This window comes from Saimiri boliviensis, chromosome 2, assembly GCF_048565385.1.
Source record: "Saimiri boliviensis isolate mSaiBol1 chromosome 2, mSaiBol1.pri, whole genome shotgun sequence".
NCBI classification, from domain to species: Eukaryota; Metazoa; Chordata; class Mammalia; order Primates; family Cebidae; genus Saimiri; species Saimiri boliviensis.
In genome coordinates this window covers 97,910,903-97,928,128 of record NC_133450.1, presented here as the reverse complement: position 1 = coordinate 97,928,128, position 17,226 = coordinate 97,910,903, and the positions used below count along the sequence as shown (strand labels likewise).

Genomic DNA, 17,226 nt, shown 5'->3' with positions numbered 1-17,226 from the left:
ATAAACATGATGATTAGAAAAAGAGATGAGAGGCCAGGCGCGGTGGCTCAAGCCTGTAATCCCAGCACTTTGGGAGGCCGAGGCAGGTGGATCACGAGGTCGAGAGATCGAGACCATCTTGGTCAACATGGTGAAACCCCGTCTCCACTAAAAATACAAAAAACTAGCTGGGCGTGGTGGCGCGTGCCTGTAATCCCAGCTACTTAGGAGGCTGAGGCAGGAGAATTGCCTGAGCCCATGAGGCGGAGGTTGCGGTGAGCAGAGATCGCACCATTGCACTCCAGCCTGGGTAACAAGAGCGAAACTCCGTCTCAAAAAAAAAAAAAAAAAGAAAAAAAAAGAAAAGAAAAAGAGATGAGAAGGTGACCTATATAACTGTATAAGACCTTAATAAACTCTTTGTTTCATAAGGACTTTAAGGATTAAGCTCATTGATAGTTATTACATGACATTGAAAACATGACAATATGCCTGAAACCAATACATGTCTAAAATTAATTCCATCATAAAGTGGTTTAGACTTACAAAAAGAAAAAAACTTTTTTAAATGTTCCCAGCTCTGAGTCTGTGAAGTGGGGCTATTAATCACTCAGACTCTGATATTCATCAGACCTGTTGGAATCTAGCCTCCGCTCCTTATCAATGACCTAGGCACTACTTGACCTCTTCAAGACTCTGTTCCTTCCTCTGCATAATGAAGATTAACAGTGTTTGCCTCATCTGGCTGCAGTGAGGATTAAACAGCATAATCTGTGAACACCTCTTAGTCGTGTCTGGTACTTAACAAGCACTCAGTAAGACTTTGTGGTTTATCTATTATTCTTGTTGTTGTTGTCATCATCATTATTACTACAATACAGCCAATAGATCAAATTTGCTGAAGTCAGAGCCATGAGATACTAGTGCAAATGTATTTATGAAGTCTATAATGTGATTTTAAAATTTTTCTAAAACCTGTTTTCCACTGAATTATTTCAAAGTATTTTCTCATTGTAATCAAAAGAAGCAGCCTCTGCCACCTAGTGGCTCCTTAATATCAGTCAAGAAAAACATTAAAATAATGACACCGGAACAAAACACAAGAAACAAAATCCATATTTACTTTAAACAAAGAATCCATGCTGTAGATTTTAAAAAGAAGCAATATATGGAATAAAATTTATAAATTTAAAATAATGAAATCCTATTATTTTCTCCATTGTATTAAACCGTTCAAATTGCATTTGATTAATTCTTAATAGCACCTCTATAGAGTGACTAGAAACCTTTATAGCTTTTAGTTCACAGTTAAGTTCCTTGGTTTCTTCAAGTGAGATGTGATATAATGACTTTATCCTTTATGCTTTTAAAATGCAAATAAAAAATACTGATTTAAAAACATATAGAGAGTGCTCAATGACATTTTATTTGTTTCTTAACTTGGAGGGTCAGTACATATTTATTTTATTGTTATTCTTTAAACTAAATATATATGTTTACATAAGAATGAATGAAATTTGCTGGACAAAAGCAGCAAGAAGGGTTGTCTTGACAGAGGGAACACTGGATATAAAGACAGATGTATCAGTCAGGGTTCTCTAGAAAAACAGAACCAAAAGGATGCATGCATATATATGTACATACACATACATATACATACACATACACATACACATACACATACACATATACATATACATATACATATACATATACATATACATATACATATATAAAAAGATAAACCTTATAAGAAATTGGCTTAGGTAATTACAGAGTCTGGCAGATCCCAAGATCTGCAGAGTGAGTCAGCAAGCTTGAGACCCAGGACAGCTGATAGTTCATTTTCCATCTGAGTTCTAAGGCCTGACAACCAGAAGAACTGATACTGTAGCTCTAGTCAAAAGGCCTGCAGGCTTGAAACTCCAGAAGAGTTGATGTTTCATTTCAAGTCTGAAGGCAGAAAAAAATCCCATTTTCTAGTTGAAAGTCCATCAGGCAGAAAGAATTGTTTCCTCCTCCGGGGAGGGTCAGCCTTTTTGTTTTATTCAGGCCTTCAATTGATTGGCTGAAGCTTATTCACATTAGAAAGGACAATCTGCTTTACTCAATCTACTAATTTAAATGTTAATTTCACCCTAAAATACCCATAGAAGCACCCAGAATAATGTTTGAACAAATATATCTGGGCATCCCATGGCCCAATTTGACACATAAAATTAATCATCACAGCAGAGGATCTGTAATGGAAGGCTGTGGAACTTGCAAGAACTGTCATGTGTTTGCACTTGAAGATTCATGGGTTAGGGGAGTGGATAGAAGGTGTGTTAGTCTGCTTCCACACTGCTAATAAAGACATACCTAAGACTGGGTAATTTACAGAAGAAAGAGAGATTTACCACACTCACAGTTCCACTTGGCTGGGAGGCAAGTCACATCTTACATGGATGGCAGGCAAGAGAAGAGAGCTCATGCAGGGAAACTCCCGTTTTTAAAACCATCAGATCTCATCAGACTTACTTACTGTCATGAGAACAGCATGGGGAAGACCAACCCCTATGATTCAATTACCTCCTACCAGGTTCCTCCCACAACAAGAGAGAATTCAAGATGAGATTTGGATGGGGACACAGCCACATCAGAAGGGTAGGTGGGAGCCAGCTAGATTCTCAAAGATATTGAAAGTTATACATCTGGACTTTAAACTGTGGACTACTGGGAGCCACCATAGTTTCCTATGAGGAGGCCTGGATTCAAAGATGATCTATTTCTAAAGCATATGTTCATTCTGGTAAACCAGAAGGCCTATGTCATGCTTCCTAATATAGTCACATTTTAGGGCAATAAACAATATTCTCTTATTTCAATTGTTTTGAGAATTAGGGAACATATTTTGAGGGGTAAGCATTGTCTCTTAAAATATTTTTGTCTACCATTTTGCACAGTGTTCAAATGCTTGCTGAATGATTCTGTGCTGTCTACCAGCTTCCAGGAAGGGTGGGTGGAAGGTATTAAGCTTTCTCAGATGGAATTGTACTTTCATCTAGTTGCTCATAATTGCATGAGGAAGCAATATTTGAACAACTCTCCTAGATTTTCCATGCTACCATATGTTAATAAATGATGTGTATTGAGTATGTTATAGATATTAACTCATGTTAGCCTCACAATAACCCAAGAGTGAAACACAGAAAGATTGCATAACTAGTCTAAGATCTCAGTCTATTAGTTGGTGGAGGCGAGATTCAAAGCCAAGATATTTGACTTTAGAATTTCCACTACCAAGCACTTTACTATGTAGTTCCACTGCACCAGACTGCCTCTCAGCTAATATTTGTTATACCCCATATGATTTAGTGGGGCTGTCATCTCCTAGGATAATACTGGAGACACCAGCAGTCTCCAATGCATGCTGCTGTGCTCTGGGGCCTCCAGCCAATGGCTGAGTGGGGGCTCAAATTCAGTCTGTGCTCTGCTAGCAGAATGCTGTGTGCTGGCCACTGTTCTTAACAAATTAGGTGCCCTTGCCTCTGCCATGAGGAAGAGATGCCCTTTCCTAATTTATCTGAAGGTACCATAAAGGGAAAGCAGCCCTGCATGAGGATCTGATTTGGCAGGGGATGTAAGGGGCAAATGGAGGGAACAGGGAGAAATTAATAACCTTATAGGAGAACCCCAAACATTGTAGAGTTCAAAAAACATGATCCTTGGCTTCAGAGGTTGACCTAGAATGATCCAGCACATTGTTCAACCACTAAAGACTCAGGAGTGAAGTCTTACATAATTTAAAATGGCCGGTATATATAATATATGGTTTTCCCTGACAACTGTTTGTCTTCCAAATTGAAAAAAGTTGGAAAGGTTGTATTAATATTCAATTTGTCTGAAAAGAACAATAATCATAACTAGCATATAGGTAGGAGTTAATTTAGAAGATTCTCATATTCCTGAATTAGATTATACTGGCAAGCCTGAATCTGAAAAACAAAACATAAAATTATAGCAAACCATGATTATTTATTAAGACCACCATTATTATTTAACTGTTGCAATTTTTCTGCCTTGGTACATTCCTTGAACATTGGCCATTAGAGATGTATACCTGTTAGATACCAAACGTTAATTTAATAAGAAAGTCAAATATGTAAATAGCTTGTGGTCACAATGCTCACTTCAAAAAAAGGCTGAAATGGCAATAACTGAATAATAAAGATTGCACAATCAAAGAAACAGTTGGGATCATGTAACTTATCTAGAATTGTTTCTAGCTAGGGCAAAGTTCTTCACGGGGTGCTGTCCACCCTATTCCAACCCCTGTCCTACCCATCAGATGCCAGATTCCTCATTACAATTTTCATTTGAGGCAGGCATAATTGCAGAATCTATCTTTAAAGGATTCTTTCAGTTTGTATTTTATGAATAAAGTGAAATGACTAACTGAAAATGATAGAACTCTCACTATGCAATGAGAACTTAAAGTCTATTAAAGTTTTAACACAAACATACATGTGCATGGTAGTTGATACTTTAAAATCTCCCTTCTCCCCATGTATTGCTTACGTCTGATTTACATTATACTCTCTCAGAGGTTATTGTGTTCTAACTCAATGAACTCTTCAAAAAGTATCACTCATTTGTCCTGAGGAAAGCCTAGTTATTTAACTGGAAAAGACCAATTTTCAGGGAGGGCCATCTGAAAAAAACAAAGTCACTGATAGGAGATAAATCCTTCCCTTGCACTTCTCAGTTTCATTTCTTATCAGAGCATGCACAACTATAGCTATATGCTTACAGTTTTTCTTTTAAAAGCATTACTACTTACTGTTAGTAAATGAGAATAGTATCATAGACATATGAGATATTTGGTTAGTAAGGAAATGATGAGGATGATTTTGATGATGATAATAAGGTCAGAGAACATTTATTGAACCCTTGTGATGCTGTGGATCAAGCAATGGGCTAATTTACATGCATAATTTAATTTTTAAACAAATATTTATGGAGCACCAACTGTAAGACTGGCACACTTCTAGGCACTAGAAATGACGAATGAGACAAAGTCCTCATGGAACTGACATACTAGTGAAGGAGAGCAACAATAATCAAAATTAGCAAACAGTTATGGTTATCCCTCAGGGTACAGAGAGGACTGGTTGCAGGATTCCCTCAATACCAAAATCTTCACATACTCAAGTCTCACAGTCAACCATGTGGAATTTGGCTCTCCACGTATGCAGGTTTTGGGCCTTGCAAATAGTGTATATGGTTGGAAAAAAAATCCATGTATATGTGGACACATGCAGTTCTAACCCGTGTTGTTCAAGGGTCAACTGTATATAATAAAATACCAGGTAGTAGTAAGTGTTATGAATTTAAAAAATAATGTAATGAAAGGAGCAGTCAGAGAAGGTCTCTGAGGAGGTAAAATTTAGGTAGAAACCTGAATGAACTGGGCAAATGACCCATGAAAATATATAGGGAAAAAACATTCCAGGCAGATAGGAGAGCTGGTAGAAAGGCTGAGCAGAAAGAGGCTTAGAAAGTTTGAGAACAAGCCCAGGACCAGATGGGTTCACAGCTGAATTCTACCAGACATACAAAGAGGAGCTGGTACCATTTCTTCTGACACTATTCCAAACAATCTAAAAAGAGGGAATCCTTCCCAAATCATTTTATGAGACCAACATTATCCTGATACCAAAACCCGGCAGAGACTCAGCAAGAAAAGAAAACTTCAGGCCAATATCCATGATGAACATAGATGCAAAAATCTTCAATAAAATACTGGCAAACTGCAATAGCACATCAAAAAGCTTATCCACCATGATCAAGTAGGCTTCATCCCAGGGATGCAAGGCTGGTTCAACATACGCAGTCTATAAACGTAATTCACCACATCAACCAAACCAAAGACAAAAACCACATGATTATCTCAACAGAGGCAGAGAAGGCCTTTGACAAAATTCAGCAGCCCTTTATGCTAAAAATCCTCAATAAACTAGGTATTGATGGGACGTATCTCAAAATAATAAAAGCTATTTATGACAAATCAACAGCCAATATCATACTGAATGGGCAAAAACTGGAATCATCCCCTTTGAAATCTGGCACTAGACAAGGATGCCCTCTCTCACCACTCCTATTTAACATAGTACTGGAAGTTCTAGCCAGAGCAATCAGGCAAGAAAAAGAAATAAAGGGTATTCAATTAGGAAAGGAGGAGGTCAAATTGTCTCTATTTGCAGACGACATGATTGTATACTTAGAAGACTCCATCGTCTCAGCCCAAAATCTCCTGAAACTGATAAACAACTTCAGCAAAGTCTCAGGATACAAAATCAATGTGCAAAAATCACAAGCATTCCTATACACCAATAACAGACTTAAAGAGAACCAAATCAAGAACGAACTGCCATTCACAATTGCTATAAAGAGAATAAAATACCTAGAAATAAAACTAACAACATAAAGGATTTCTTAAGGAAAACTACAAACCACTGCTCAACGAAATAAGAGAGGACACAAACAGATAGAGAAACATTCTATGCTCATGGTTAGGAAGAATCAATATCGTGAAAATGGCCATACTGCCCAAAGTAATTTATAGATTCAATGCTATCCCCATCAAGCTACCAATGATCTTCTTCACAGAACTGGAAAAAAAAACACTTTAAACTTCATATGGAACCAAAAGAGAGCCTGCATAGCCAAGTCAATTCTAAGCAAAAAGAACAAAGCTGGAGACATCATACTACCGGACTTCAAACTATACTACAAGGCTACAGTAATCAAAACAGCATGGTACTGGTACCAAAACAGAGATATAGACCAATGCAACAGAATAGAGGCCTCAGAGGCAACACCACACATCTACAACCATCTGATCTTTGACAAATCTGACAAAAACAAGCAATGGGGAAAGGATTCCCTGTTTAATAAATGATGTTGGGAAAACTGGCTAGCCATGTGCAGAAAGCAGAAACTGGACCCCTTTCTGACACCTTACGCTAAAATTAACTCCAGATGCATTAAAGACTTAAACATCAGACCGAACACCATAAAAACCCTAGAAGAAAATCTAGGCAAAACCATTCAGGACATAGGCATAGGCAAGGACTTCATGACCAAAACACCAAAAGCATTGGCAACAAAAGCCAAAATAGACAAATGGGACCTAATCAAACTCCACAGCTTCTGCACAGCAAAAGAAAGTCATTAGAGTGAATTGGCACCCAACAGAATGGGAAGAAATTTTTGCAATCTACCCATCTGACAAAGGGCTACTATCCAGAATCTACAAAAAACTAAAACAGATTTACAAGAAAAAAAACAAGCCCATTCAAAAGTGGGCAAAGGATATGAATAGACACTTTACAAAAGAGGCCAACAAATATATGAAAAAATGCTCATCATCACTGGTCATTAGAGAAATGCAAATCAAAACTACATTGAGATATCATCTCATGCTAGTCAGAATGGCGATCATTAAAAAATCTGGAGACAACAGATGCTGGAGAGGATATGGAGAAATAGGAACACTTTTACACTGTTGGTGGGAGTGTAAATTACTTCAACCATTGTGGAAGACAGTGTGGCGATTCCTCAAGGACCTAGAAATAGAAATTCCATTTGACCCAGCAATTCCATTACTGGGTATATATCCAAAGGATTATAAATTGTTCTACTATGAGGACACATGTACATGAATGTTCATTGCAGCACTGTTTACAATAGCAAGGACCTGGAACCAACCCAAATGCCCATTGATGACAAACTGGACAGGGAAAATGTGGCACATATACACCATGGAATACTATGCAGCCATAAAAAAAAACCGATGAGTCTGTGTCCTTTGTAGGGACATGGATAAACCTGGAAACCACCATTCTCAGCAAACTGACACAAGAACAGAAAATCAAACACCGCATGTTCTCACTAATAGGCGGGTGTTGAACAATGAGAACATATGGACACAGAGAGGGGAACATCACACATTGGGGTCTGTCAGGGGGAAAGAGGGGAGGGACAGCAACAGGTGGGGAGTTGGGGAGAGAAAGCATGGGGAGAAATGCCAGATATAGGTGATGGGGAGGAAGGCAGCAAATCACACTGCCATGTGTGTACCTATGCAACAATCTTGCATGTTCTTCACATGTACCCCAAAACCTAAAATGCAATAAAAAAAAAGAAAAAAGAAAGTTTGAAGAACAAGGAGGCCAGTGGATGGAGCAGAGTGAGAAAGGGAGACATTGAAAAGAAACAAGATTAGCATAGTAGTTGCTTGCTAGATCAGGTTCTACTAGATCTTAAATTTCTAAGTCTGATGGAGAGCCGCTGGAGAATTTTGAGCTGTGAAATAACATGATCTGTCAGAAAAAAAAAAAAAAAATCATTCTTTGTGTGCTAGCTCATTTACTTCTTTAAGCAAATCTAGGAGGTAGATCCGTCATTTCCATGCAACAGATGAGGAAACTGAGGATTGGAAAGAGTTAAGTAGGTAGTGTAATCAAGATTGGAAAGCTGTTCCATCTGACTCTCAAACCAGGTGCTTGACTACCAGACATAAGCTAGGATGACCATCAAAATGAAGCTGTTAGGTATGGTAGCCAGTTTCCATGATGGCTTCCAGTGATTTTTGTCTCCCTGCATCATATGCCTGTGTGGTCTTCTCCCACAATAAGAAGGTTCAATTGTTCAGACCAGTAGGACTGATGATAAGTGGCTTCTAAGGCTAGGCCATAAAAGACATTGCAACTTCTGCCTTGCTCTTTCAGATGGCTTGCTCTGGAGGAAGCCAATCATGAAGACGTCGAGCAATCCTGAGAGTGACCTATAAGGAAAGGTGCCGAAGCCTCCCACAAACAGCTTACACTGATTTGCCAACAGTATGAGATCCACTTTGGAAGTGGATCCTCTAGCACCAGTAAAGCCTTCACATGACTGCATCCTGACTGACAGCTTGACAACAACCTCATGAACCAAGCCAGAACCACCAGGATTTAAGCCGCTTCTAACTTATATAGAGAAATTGTGAGAGATAATGTTTACTGTTGTTTTAAGTTACTAAATCTTGAGAGAATTTGAGGCAGCAAGACATAACTAATATATTAGGCTTTTGTAAAAACAGATGGTCCTTATACTATTGGGTCCAAACCTTATGTACAATGGGAATACTAAAAACCTAACATATATTGACTTGTTGCCTTCAATTTTTTGAAATGATTAAGTGGTCATTTTTTGTAATTATCAAATTTCTAAGACATAATTATGTATAAATTATGTATAACACATAATTATGTGTTATATCAGAATACATATATACATTTTGGTATTTATCTACTATAATTAATGCATGTAACTATAAATTAACATGCAATATTGTTCTTTATTAACTGCTAATACTCATGGGCAGGGAAACAATGCTATCCATGGCCAGATGTGTTCAGATAACCATCCCTGTCTTGGTCTGGTTCAAGCATTTCTTATCTTGGCTCTGCATCATTTATCATCTGCTTCTATGCCTCGGGCCATCTTCATGGGAAGAGCTGCTACTTGTGCCAGAAATTTTAATGCTAAGCGCACATACTTCTTGTTCTCCTGAAACTAACCAGACTTCATAATTTAATTCCGATGTCTATAGCTTCAGTTTTATTCATGCTTTTTTTTGACAATTATAACAACATATATTAAACTAATTTGAGCTCCAAATCCCCGTAACTTGTCACATAATTACAGTAGTGATTTAGTAACCTTTCAGATAGCCAAATGTTGTTTATATACTTTAATTCAGTGTTTTAAATAACATCCCTTTCAACATCTAGATTTTTCTCTAGCTATATTTAAAAATTTTATGCATGAACAAGAACATTATAAAATATTTAATAAGCTTCTTTAAAGTTAAATTTTAAAGCCAATCTCATAAATTCCGAATAACTCTTACTTTTGCCTTACTGCATCTAGATGGGAGAAGAGACTAGTCAATTGTTCTAATCTTGGCCTATGGAGCTGGGAGATTGTCTGAAGAGCTATGTCCTTTTGTGATGACACATGGCTTCATGCTTCTCCGGTTGTGTTTTGTTTCTAGTTTTAGTGATAGTCTTTCGTTGTCACTATGTAATATCAAAGGATTTCTTTCGCAAGCTGATATACAATACAAAAGCCTTTCCCCTTTCACTATGTCAGTGATACTGTTTACTACATTATCTGTGAGATAATATCTTTCTTCTTATTCATCTGTAATACTGAACATATATGAAGATCTTTTCACATACATGTTGGGAAAACGTCTGACTTTTCAGTTCATTCCATATGATAAAGTACCTAGAGTAAGGTTCCAGAGCGTATGAACATTTTTTTTTTTGAGACAGGGTCTCACTCTGTCACCCAGATTGGAGTGCAGTGGCTCAGTCTCAGCTCACTACAACCTCTGCCTCCCAAGCTCAAGTGATTCTCCTGCCTCAGCCTCCCAAGTAGCTGGGATTACAGGTGTCTACCACTACTGTCCAACTAATTTTTGTATTTTTAGTAGAGAAGGGCTTTCACTATGTTGGCCAGGATGGTCTTGAACCCCTGACCTCAAATGATTCACCTGCCTCGACCTACCAAAGTGCTGGGATTGCAGGCATGAGCCACTGTACCCAGCCTGTATGAACATATTTCTGATTCTTAAAATATATTGCCAAATTATTTCCAAAAGTGCCATTCTGATTTATCAGGCTAACAGCCATGTGTGATCACTAGTGTTGCAAGTACTGGTTACTTCTAAATTTAAAAAACTTAAAAGGTAAAAGGAATCTTACTTTCCATTTATGTTTATGTTATAAAGATATAGAAAAATTTCATTACATTGACTTTATATGTGTATGTATATATGACTTAATATATGTGTATGTGTGTCTGGTGTGTGTGTGTGTGTGTGTGTGTGTGTGTACACACAGAGACATTGATGTCTGTTGAGTTAAGCACATAGAATTTCTATGTTTTTATATAATCTTGGTGTCTTTAACTCTTTGGGCCATAGATTTAATTGGCCTGCAGAATCTGGTAATACCAGTGGTCTGTAAGTACCGAAGAAACAATGATAAACATGATAGACACAGTTCATAATCTGGAGTCACAATCTTCTGGGGGAGACATAATTAAGTAGGCAAATACAAAATGGTATGATAAATGTGAAGTTAGAAGTTCAGAGGGTGTACCAGGGAAGCCATCATACCCAAACTAATTAGCTTAGAAAAGACTTTCTGCAGAAGGGATATATAGGTTGTGGGAGATCAGTCAGGATGGTTGGATAGATTGTAAAATTATAGAATATAGTCACAGACCTTTTTGGAAGTCCAAGAGGTTTGCATAGTTTCAGTAGAAGTTTCTGCTGAAGGCAGCCAAATCCCTTTACCTTTAGTTGATAAAGAAAAGCAAATAACTAGAGAATGTGTGGAAGTTCATCTGAATAACTTATTTACTCATGTGGTCCTAAAACTAATCTTTGATCATTCACAAGACGGATGGTGATCTTGAGGGGAGGAGGATTAGATTTATCACCTACAAATGGTGTGTGCTTTAGGCCTTGGAACCTGGCCTTTAATCATTATCCATAAGTGTGTTGACTCAGAGCCTCTGTTTTTAAATCTATACTGAAAAAATGCCCTGAGTGCCAGCTGGTCACGGCCATGGCTGCTATCTCTTTCAGGAGTGTCTGTGAGTGGCCACGGCACCTCTAGCTCACTCTCTCACTGTATTCTGTGTCTGAGTGAATGGACTAAATATATAATCATTCAAAGGACAAACATTGTTAGACCACATAAAAAGAAATTAAAAAAAAAAAAGGTCTAGTTATATGCTGTCTACAGGAGACACACTTTTCACACTTAAAAATATAAATGATTGAAAGTAAAAGGATGGAAAAAGATATATCATACAAATAGCAGCAATAAGAAAGCTGAAGTGGTTATGCTAATATCGGGCAAAATGACTATAAAGCAAATAACAAATTCTAGATATGAAGAAGGAAAATTATATGATGAGAAGGGTCAATCTATCAGGAATATATAAGATTTATAAAGATATATGTCAGAGTCCCAAAATATATGAAACACAAACTTTCAGAATGAAGAGAAAAATAGACAATTCAGCAATACTTAGAGAACTTCAATACTCCACTTTCAATAATGGACAGAACAAGTAGGCAGAATATCAACAAGAAACTAGAAGACTTGAACAACACTATACACCAATTAAACATAACAGACATCTGTTTATAGAACACCCATCACTGGAAGAATGCAAATTCTTCTCAAGTGATGGAATATTCTCTGGGATAGACCAAATACTAGGCCATACATTTTGAATCTCAATAAATTTTAAGAAGATTGAAATCATACAAGGTATATTCTCTGACCACAGTAGAATGAAATTAGAAATTAATAACAAATAAATTTGGGAATTTCACAAACATGTGAAAATGAAAAACATACTCCTAAATAACCAATGGACAAAAAGGGTTATCAAAAGAAAAATTAGTACATGATTTAAGATGAATGAGATGATAGACACAACATAACAAAAGTTATAGCATGTAGCTAAAGCAGTGTTGGGAAATTTAGAGCTTAAACACGTATATTAAAAAAAGAAAGATCTGAAATAAATAATCATACTTTTCATCTTAAAATGATGAAGGTAAAAAAGGGCAAACTAAACCCAAAACATAAACACGAATGGAAATAATCAAGCAGAGAATAGAAAAATGTTAGAGAAAGCCAATGAAACCAAAAGTTTGTGCTTTGGAAAGGTCAACATAATTGACAAACCTTTAGCTATACTGACTTTGTTTTGTGTTGCTATAACAGAATACCTGAGGCTGGGTAATTTATAAACAAATACGTTATTGTTATTAGCTCATGGTGTGATAGGCTGGGAAGTTCAATGGCATGGCCCTGGCTTCTGGTGAAGTCTTCTGTGCTGGGTCATAACATGGCAAGGAAGGTCAAAAGGGAAGCAGACAAGTGCAAAGAGAGAAAACCTGAGGAGTGTCTTGGCTTTATAACAACCCACTCTTAGGGGAATGAATTCATTGCCAGTAGAACTAATCCAGTTTCATCAGAGTGAGAACTCACTCCCTACAAGAACAACACCAGGGCCAGAAATGAGACTATCGCCTGTACTTGTGAGGCTGAGCTGGAGAATCACTTGAGACCATGAATCTGAGGTTGCAGTGAGTCATGATTGCACCACCTCTCTCCAGCCTGGGTAACAGAGAGAGACTCTATCTTTTTTGTTCGTTTGTTTGTAGAAAGTGATTTATTTAAAGAGAGAGAGAAACAGGAGAAGGAGAGAGAAAGAAACAGCTAACTCTCACACTGAGTGAGAGAATCCAGAAAGATGGAATCCAGGAGAGGAAAGCAGCTTCCACACTGAGTGGAAGGGAACAGAGAGAGATGGAGTTTAGGAGGAGAAGACAGGCTTCCATGAAGGGAGTGTTCGTGGAAGGGGACTCCAGAGGGGAAATCCAGGATAGAGAAAAACAGCTTCCACAAGCACGAAAGTGTTTGTGAAAGGGGATCCAAACATGGAGTCCCGACCCTATCTTTAAAAAAAAAAAAAAAAACAAAACAGAACAGCATTGAGCCATTCATGAGAGATCCATCCCCTTTATTCAGATACCTCCCATTAGGTCCGACCTCCTACCACCATCACATGGGGGAATCAAATTTCAACATGAGTTTTCGTGGAGACAAACTCAAAAACATCCAAACCATAGCACTTACCAATAAATAAAGAAGACTCAAATTACTAAAACCAGCCATGAAAGAGGGAATATGAATATCAACCTTACAACCTTATAGATATAAAAAGAATTATAATATTATGAACAATGTTAGGCCAACAAATTAGACAACTTAGATGAAACAGATGTATTCTTAAAAAGATGCAAACTACCACAACCAACTCAAGAAGAAATACAAAATCATAGACTTTTATAATAAGAGTTTGAATTAGTAATTTTAAAACTACTGACAAAGAAAAGACCAGGCCCAGGTGACTTCTCTGCTAGATTCTATCAGACATTTAAAGAAGAATGAATACAAATTCTTCACAAACACTTCCAAAAATAGACAAGGAGGGAACATTTCCCAACTTATTTAACGAGGCCAGTTATACCTGATAGCAAAACCGAAGACATTATAGGAAAACTGAAGACCAATATCTCTTAGGAATATATATGTAAAAATATGCAACAAAATACTAGCAAACTGAATGTGTCAATATATCAAAAGAAGTATACACCACAGCTAAGTGGGATTGATACCAAGAATGAAAGGTTGATTTCATGTCCCAAAAACAATCAATGTAACACACCATATAAATAGAATAAAGGACAATGAAACCACATGGTCATTACAATAAATGCAGAAAAAGGATTTGTCAAAATTCAATACTTCTTCAAGATAAAAACAGAAAACTTTCTAGGAATAGAAAGAAACTTCCTCACCTACATAAAGAGTATCTGTTTAGAATTCACATTAACATCATACTTAGTGGTAGAAGACAATGCTTTTCCTTTAAGAACAGAAACAAGACAAGTATGCCTGTTTCTATTCAACACCGTAATGGAGGTCTAGTGTCTTAGCTTGGGCTGCCATAATAAAATATCAAAGACTGGGTGGCTTAAACAGCAGACATTTATTTTGTCACAAATTTTAGGAAGTTCTCATTGTACTCAAGGCAAGAAAACCCTAGACTAGGGTGTTGGCTGTTGAGATGGAAATTGGTGGTCAGATTCAGGATATTATTTTTGGAAGTAAAGTTTACAAGATTTTCTCATAGGATACAGGAGGAGAAAGTGAAGAGAGAGACCAATAAAGAATCAACATGTACATTTTTGGCTAGAGCAACCTGGTGAACTTTGGGGCTCCTCAGTGGAAGACCAGCAGAGGGAGAATCAAGAATTATCTTTTTTGGCCATTTGATGTTTGAGCTTGTGAACCCCAAAAACCTGAAACACGCCTCAGTCAATTTAGGAAGTTTATTTTGCCAAAAATAAGAACACATGCCCATGACATAGCCTGAGGAGGTGCTGAGGACATGTGCCCAAGGTGGTTGGAACACAGCTTGATTTTATATTATACATTTTAGAGCGACATGAGACATCAATCAACATATGTAAGATGAACGTTGTTTTGGCCTGGAAAGGTGGGACAACTCAAAGCAAAGGCAGAACAAACTTGAAGCAGGGAAGGGGCTTCCAGGTCAGAGGTAGGTAAGAGGCAAATGGTGGCATTATTTCGAGTTTCTGATTAGTCTTTGCAAAGGAGGCAGTCAGATAGATATACGTCTATCTCAGTGAGCAGAGGGATGACTTTGAATAGAATTGGTGGTAGGTTTGCCCTATGCAGTTCCCCGCTTGACTTTACCCTTTAGCTTAATTATTTTGGGGACCCAAGATTTATTTTCCTTTCGCCAGCTGTCTATTAGATATCCAAGAGATGTCAGCAAGGAGTTGAATACATGTGCGTGTAGTTCCCAGAAGGATCAGCACTTGAATGACAGGCACATTGAAGGCGTTTAAAGCCAGGTTTAAGGCTAGGCGCGGTGGCTCACGCCAATAATCCCAGCATTTTGGGAGGACAAGGCGGTTGGATCACCTGAGGCCGGGAGTTGAGACCATCCTGACCAACATGGAGAAACCCCGCCCAACAAAATTAGCCGGGAGTGGTGGCCAGGCCTGTAATCCAGGCTACTCAGGAGGCTGAGGCAGGAGAACCGCTTGAACCTGGGAGGCAAGGGTTGCAGTGAGCTGATATCGTGCTGTTGCACTGTAGCCTGGGCAACAATAGCGAAGCTCCATCTCAAAAAACGAAAGAAAAAAACAAACCAGGCTGAGGTTATTTGGAGAAATTTGAGGAGAAAGGCGAGATTATTTGGAGGAATTTTTAGAGAAAGGTTATTTGAAGAGAAAGGCGGGGAGTGGGAGTAGGAGGGAGTCGGGGGTGGGATGGGGTGGGGTGGGGGTGGAGGCAGTATATAATCCTGGGGATGCCAATGTCCCGAAGTTAAGTAAAGGAGGTCCAGTCAAGAAGTTTGAGAAGGATCAGCTACTGTAGAGAAGACAAAAACAAGTGAGCTGCTCAGAAAGCAAGACAGTAGTGTTTCAAGGAGTTTGGTAGAACTGGGCTGGGAGTCACGCTAGATGAAGAAACAAATGGGTTTTATCTTGCAGGTCTCTGCTATCCTTGAGAGGGCTATTCAGTGGAGGGGTGGGGAAGGGGACTAACCGGTACTAATAGAGTTAAGTCGAAAAGGTGAGGTGAGGTAACGGCAACTATTCTATTTCTATTTCCTTTTTTTTTTTTTTTTTAAAGACCGAGTCTCTATTACCCAGGCTAAGGTGCAGTAGCACGATCTCGGCTCACTGCAATCTCTGCCTCCTAGGTTCAAGTGATTTTCCTGACTCAGCCTCCTGAGCAGCTGGGATTGCAGGCGGCCGCCACCATGCCCGGCTAATTTTTGTATTTTTAGTAGAAACGGGGTTTCATTATGTTGGCCAAGCTGGTCACGAACTCCTGACCTCAAGTGATCCGCCCGCCTAGGCCTCCCAAAGTGCTGGGATTACAGGCGTGAGCCACCGAGCCGGACTAGTAACTATTTTCCTTTGACTGATGGGACAGTGCACATTTTGGCTGGCATTTGTAGTTAGAAATGTTTGAGAGAAAAAAAAACCCTCAAATATATGTTACAAGCCTATGTGTCCTTTAATTGAGTGATAACACACACCTGAAAGTGCATAAAGTGCAGACTTAAAAGGTACAGCTTGATCCTTTTTTAAAAAATCATATACCTACGACCGTGTAACTCCTGTTCATATACATCCAACATAACCATAAGGTTCCTCTGCACTTTCCCTGTCCATAATCTCTCACAAGTAAACCAATATTCCGACTCCTATAAAAATCCAATCGCTTTTCTACATCGTTTCTGAAGGACATTTAATTGGAAAACTGCTTTAGCACATTATAAACTTACCAGTTTGCTTGAGTAAGTAGACGCTAACCAGTTGGCGCCAAAATCCTGGGAGCGACTTTTAAGCCTTTCTTCCTCAAAACACCGCCCCACTTTCTACACCACGCCTCCTTTTGCTCTGTTCCTTCCACACAATATTGGGGCACCCTAGGCGGCAGAAGAAGCCGCTTTTCTGTCATGCGCACTGAGTAGACGTGTTCTTCCCTCTTTCCGGACTCAACCACTCACCGG

General features: G+C 38.4%; 1 protein-coding gene across 11 annotated transcripts in view; it reads right to left on the bottom strand.

Annotated features, from left to right (window-relative positions):
* The window catches only part of TRIM9 (tripartite motif containing 9), a 260,580-nt gene extending 243,354 nt beyond the window's left edge, over nucleotides 1-17,226 (bottom strand). For 6 of the 11 annotated variants that reach the window (XM_010341082.3, XM_074393933.1, XM_074393935.1 and 3 more), the window contains exon 1: nucleotides 16,999-17,225. The gene's annotated coding sequence lies outside the window, so the exon portion shown is untranslated. Of the gene's footprint in view, nucleotides 1-16,998 lie in introns of all 11 variants that reach the window. The other 5 variants (XM_010341083.3, XM_074393934.1, XM_074393937.1 and 2 more) reach the window with 2 other exon arrangements.